The sequence below is a fragment of the Orbicella franksi genome, chromosome 1 (assembly GCF_964199315.1).
Source record: "Orbicella franksi chromosome 1, jaOrbFran1.1, whole genome shotgun sequence".
Lineage (NCBI taxonomy): Eukaryota > Metazoa > Cnidaria > Anthozoa > Scleractinia > Merulinidae > Orbicella > Orbicella franksi.
The window spans coordinates 28,289,940-28,295,671 of record NC_138145.1 but is presented as its reverse complement, the minus strand read 5'-3'; positions in this window follow the sequence as shown (position 1 = coordinate 28,295,671).

The window sequence follows — 5,732 nt, the reverse complement described above, 5'->3', positions numbered from 1 at the left end:
CTATCACCTCAAAGAATTCTTCACCTCATAGTCCAATTATTGTTAAATAGAAAGAGAGAAGATGTTCTCTATTTTATTATTAATAGATAATAGTATACAGGTTAAAGCTTATTACAAGATAAAATTTGAATTCAGTCCAGCATTTATTTATGAACCACTTTACAGTACCCGGGAGTGGGGGGAGTACTCCCAGAAAAATTTGGTGGGGGTGTGCGGCCTGCTCTCCAAAACCCTTACTCTATTGATCACCAAAATCTGTGATTTTCTCTAGCCTATTTATGACCAGACCAAAAATTTGACAACCTATTTGCAACCATTGCCACTGACACAGTTGCCCTAAACATATTTTTTGAAGGCCTTTTGTTTATGGTCGTGTCAATAATGATGAAAAGGTAGCTTCTTCCAAACAACATTACCCAATTCAAGACTAGAGTACAAAACCCATACCCTATTTAAGACCAAAGTGGCCAAAATCGATACCCTATTTATGACCAAAATGGCTGAAAAACCATACCCTTTGGGGCCACACATACCTATATTGTGCATATAAGGGAGTACCTCCACCCCCCTCCGGGTCACAGTAGAAGTGGGTACCTGTCCAAAAGCAGGGGTAAAGTTAAGAGGTAAGGATATATCATACTATTCCATTGGGAGCTAACCCTAAACAGGCCAATTCCCTCTTTTTGAACTGCCCAAAGAAGTTGATCCCCAGGTCGGCATTGCAGTTCAGACAATACAGAGGAATATACAATTAACCACTGGATGACTGAAGGAAAGTCTCATCTGGACTGCTTCACCCCTTTGTTGATCTTTTCGGGGAAATCTGATATCCCCAAAGCACGCATTTACAATGAACTCTAGCTCTCAACATAGATTATTTCTTACAGAGAAAGAAAAGTATTCAACAAGAGATACGGAAATAGGATACTAACCTTGAGTGTACGATTTTCCACCACACTCACGTGGATACAGAGCTTCAACTGTGTTCACTTTTAGAAAAAAACGGCTTCTGTTAAACATGTTCCCGTTGAACACAGTGTAAACTGTGACCAGCAATACTTCATCCAGGTTGTTTTCAACATTATAGGCTATTGCACTTAGTGTTATCACCGAATCACGAACAATAAGAACCAAAAGTTGGAACAACACAAGTTTTGCAAATGTTTAAAATCGGCCATTCGATGACAGAAGGCTCTCCGTTATTTTCCTTCAAAACGATACTAAACTGTTCTCTTTGGCCGAACGTTTTGCTTGAAAAGTCGAAGAAATGTGCCTGCAACATCTTTCTATCCTCAGTAAGAAAGGACACGAACCTGATGGTTTGCAAATAGAGGAAAATCTTCCCCAATCGAAACGCAATTTTTTCGCGTTGTGAAAGGAGCTGCGCGGCACAATTTAAACCGGATGTGACGTCACTTTTTGGTGGATGATCCAGATACGCAAGTTTCAGGAGTCTTGTGCCCCGCCCCTGGCTTTGACAAAATCATTCTCAAAGATGCTGAAAATTATGGATCACGAATGCCTAATTTAAGTCAAGATATAGAAATGCTAAGCATTCATTGTGATTTGGTTAATATCAGCCTTGTTGATGGTGTAGATACAGATATAATATACAGTTTCAGTACACCTGTCTTGAAACCGTCATATAGTTTCACTGTGGAACCACGAAGAGTTACATTTAATCCCGTAAATAAGAACACCATTTCAAGCATAAGAATATATCTAACTGATGGTAAAAGAAGACAAATAAACCTTAACGGTGCAGATACAGCTTTCAGTTTGTTATTGAAAAGAATTATGCAATTTATTTATATGACACCATATGAATTCAAAAGGTTTTACCATCCTAAAATGGGTAAATTTGTGCATAAACACAAAGGATCAGGTGTAATTGTTGACAATATATTCAACCCGATAAGGACTATGGCATCATCTGTTGCCAAACCAATCATGAAAAAAGCAGTAAAACATGCTGGTGATAAAATTGGTCGTAAAGCAGCGGAAAAAACTGGTGATCTGATAATGAAGCGACTTAGGGGTGTGAAACAAAAAGCAACACTTCCAGAAAGTACTGATATGATATTAAATCGTTTAATATCAGGACAAGGCATAAGAAAAAGAAACTAAATTTTTATCTAAACTAATAATATAATGGCTTTTAGATCAAGTAAAATGTTACAACGAAATGAGTCGGTAAGATACCAACTTGATGACGCAATAAGAGCGCCGGCAGGTGGTCAACACCAAGATAAAAATGATTACAAACTCACAATCAATGACAGATCAGCGTTTTACGATTGGTATAATGCGTATTTTGAAATTCAATTTCAATTACAAAAACTCGCTGATGGAACAGCTTATGGAGCAGATCGAGTTACAGTAATCAATGGCTCACATATTTTCATAAATCATCTGATGATTAAATCTGCTGGTAAAATTGTTTATGATACAGATAATCTTCACAAGGTTACTTTTCTCAAAAATCTGTTAGAATATTCTGATGACTTCAGCAGATCAGTTGCTAAAAACAGTCTTTGGTATTTGGATACTAACCATCTGATTGCTAATGCTAATCAAAACGCAGGATTTGAAGCAAGGCGAACTTTAACAACGGGAAATGCCGATGTAAATGTTATTATACCGCTGAACAGATACAGGTTCTTCGAAGAATTAGAAGATAAGATGCTTATACGAATGCAATTACAATTCAGTTTAACATTACAGAATGATGATGAGCTCATTCAAAAATTAGCTGACGTAGATGATGGTAGAGTCGTCCTTAATAGATTTCTCTTATGGGTACCAAAATTGATTCCAAAAGACAGTCTGTGTGATAATTTTGTCAGTTCATTTCTGAAAGAAACCAATTGGTCTTATCTTAGGTCTATGTATCATATGTCAGCTCCAGCACAAGCTAGCGGTTTTTATCAGATATCAGCAAGTGTGGATAATGTTAAACACATATTTGTATATCTCCAAAGAGCTAAAACAAATGTTGCGACAGCAAATCCTTACTTATTTGATACGTATAAACTGAATGCTGCTGATAACGCCAATTATTTAACTACGTGTAGATTAGAATACGGTAATGAAATATTTTGCCTTGAGACTGAATATGATACAGAGTCTAAAGTAAGAATTTTAATGATCTTATGTCTTATGCAACACGTAAAAATGATTTTAATTGTGGAACACAATTAAATCTCGCAAACTTCAATAGTCTTTATGGTTTGATATATTTTGATTTACCTCTCCAAACAGAAAAAGTTACAAGAGATCCCAAACAGTTAATTTTCAGGTACAAAATAAATGCCGCACCAGCAGCTGCATTCAATGTTGACGCAATTGTCTTTTATGACGAAATGGTTGTGATTGACAAAGTGGGTAATGAATTAGTTATTGTATACAAAAATAAAATTATATAACATATAAAATATATGACACAATTATTCGAGATAAAAGTGAATTTATCACCAAACCAGAAAAAGAATCTTGCTAGTGCATTTCATAAACGAGAAACTGTTGTTCTCAGGCTTTCAAAAGATGCTCTAACTGGAAATGACATTTTATACGTTCCATCAAATATTGTGAAACGATTGGAAAAAAAAAACAGGAAAATGAGAAAAGGAATGGATATCAAACTGGCTAAGACTAATAATATATTATAAGAAAGCAAGTTGGTGGAAGCCTTTTAACAAGCATATTAAGTTTAGGACGTACTTTTGCACCTCAAATAGCAAAAACGCTTGGTTTGAGTGCATTAGCTGGATTGGCTTCAAAAGGTGCTTCCAAAGCTGTTAAGAAAATATCGGGAAGAGGTCACATAGGTGGTTTCATGATTCCACAAAATAAAATTGATCAATTAATAGCTTATAAACATCTTTTAACTGCAAAACAGAAACAAGACATTTTGAATGCTCTCCAGACTGGTGGAAATCTTACAATAAGACCAACAAGAGTTCAAGCAGGTGGTTTTTTAGGCAGCTTACTTGCTTCTATTGGTATTCCAGTAGCTGTTGATTTAGTTAGCAAACGTTTCAAAAAAGGTAGTGGTGTTCCACAAATTGGTCCACCACCATTACCAAAATCAAAAGTGGTTCAGCTCCTCAAATAGGACAGCCGCCTCCTTTTATTGGTACTTGGGAAAAGGACCATTGGACGAGGAAGGAAAAAAAAGAGCTCTGGAAAGGGACTACTATGAGGAAAAAACAGTCCATTCAACTCAATTCCAATACTCGGACAAATATTATGAAACCAAAATTTCACAAAAATATTCCAATGAGCAACTTTGATTTGATTGAATGGCGTAAGTATCTCAAAATACCCATACATGAGGTTTTGTCGAGAGATCGATCAGGTCCTCATAATCATAACGACAATTACATACACGAACTTATGTTTCCAGATCAGTTGCATACGATAAAAAAAATGGCGAAATCAGTTGCTGAATACCAGACGCCTTTTAGTTATGGGGCAAAAATGTGCAATGTTGGAGCACATAATTCAAGTGTTTCAAAATTATCGTTTGGCGACGGGACTATGGCAAACAGACGTTTGGGTGAAGGATAAACAGAACGCTGATGCGGCCTTAAGGCTTCTTCATCCTCGTGTGAGATCGTGTCTTTTGAATTGTGACGACAACGTACGAAACAGTTGCAACCAAGGTATATTTGAAAATTGGACAGAAAATGCGTAATGCCTACACATGCAACAACTTGACAATAGCCGAAAGGATTGAAGAAGCGTGGATGCCGGTGGTTTTCCTTAGGCTGTGGAGGAAATGGTTAAAAATTGAAAAGTACGACGTCAACAGTAACTATATCAGCGATCAAACATATAGAGATATGGTAATTTCTGGTCATTCACTTATACTCGTTGTCAAAGTTTTCGCTAAGTACTATCCTGAAGCTCCATTTGGGCCCTGGCTATTTGGCAGCGATCAATGCGAAAAACTGTTTGCGAAATACGACATTTTCAAGAAACGAAAACAAATGTAGCACTTATTGAAATGATTGACATATGTGGCAGGCTACGAAAGCTATCTGAAAAACATGCTTTGTCTGAACAAAACCAGACAGCGATAACACTTCCAAAAAGGTCTAAGAGATCGGAAGATCAGTTAGAATCAAACTATATGTTTCCGTATTGGCCTGATGACGTTGAAGATACTATCACACGTTCAATGAAAACAGCTGAGACCAAGGCACTGGAAACAATTAAACTGCTCGGCATGGACCGCAGTTTACTCCAAGAAAATATTTTAGAAGAATCATCAGGAGTTCTACAGTTTAACGGAAACTTTGAAATTGTTAACGATGAGACAGAGTTGTTGTCTTCTGGCGATGGCCCTGATGAAAACAAAATTCTTGATCAAGATGAGATCGAGAGTCTGTCAGCAGAAGATACTTTGACAACTGTTTTACTAAATGATGGCTATCTTTAAAACAGGGAACGGGGAATCGGGGAATAGGAATGGGGAATAGGAATGGGGAATAGGAATGGGGAACGGAGAATCGGGGAATAGGAATGGGGAACGGGGAACGGGGAATCTTTAAAATAGGGAATCTTTAAAAGCGGGAATCTTTAAAATGGGGAATCTTTAAAAGCGGGAATCTTTAAAACGGGGAATCTTTAAAAGCGGGAATCTTTAAAACGGGGAATCTTTAAAAGCCGGAATCTTTAAAACGGGGAATCTTTAAAAGCGGGAATCTTTAAAACGGGGAATCTTTAAA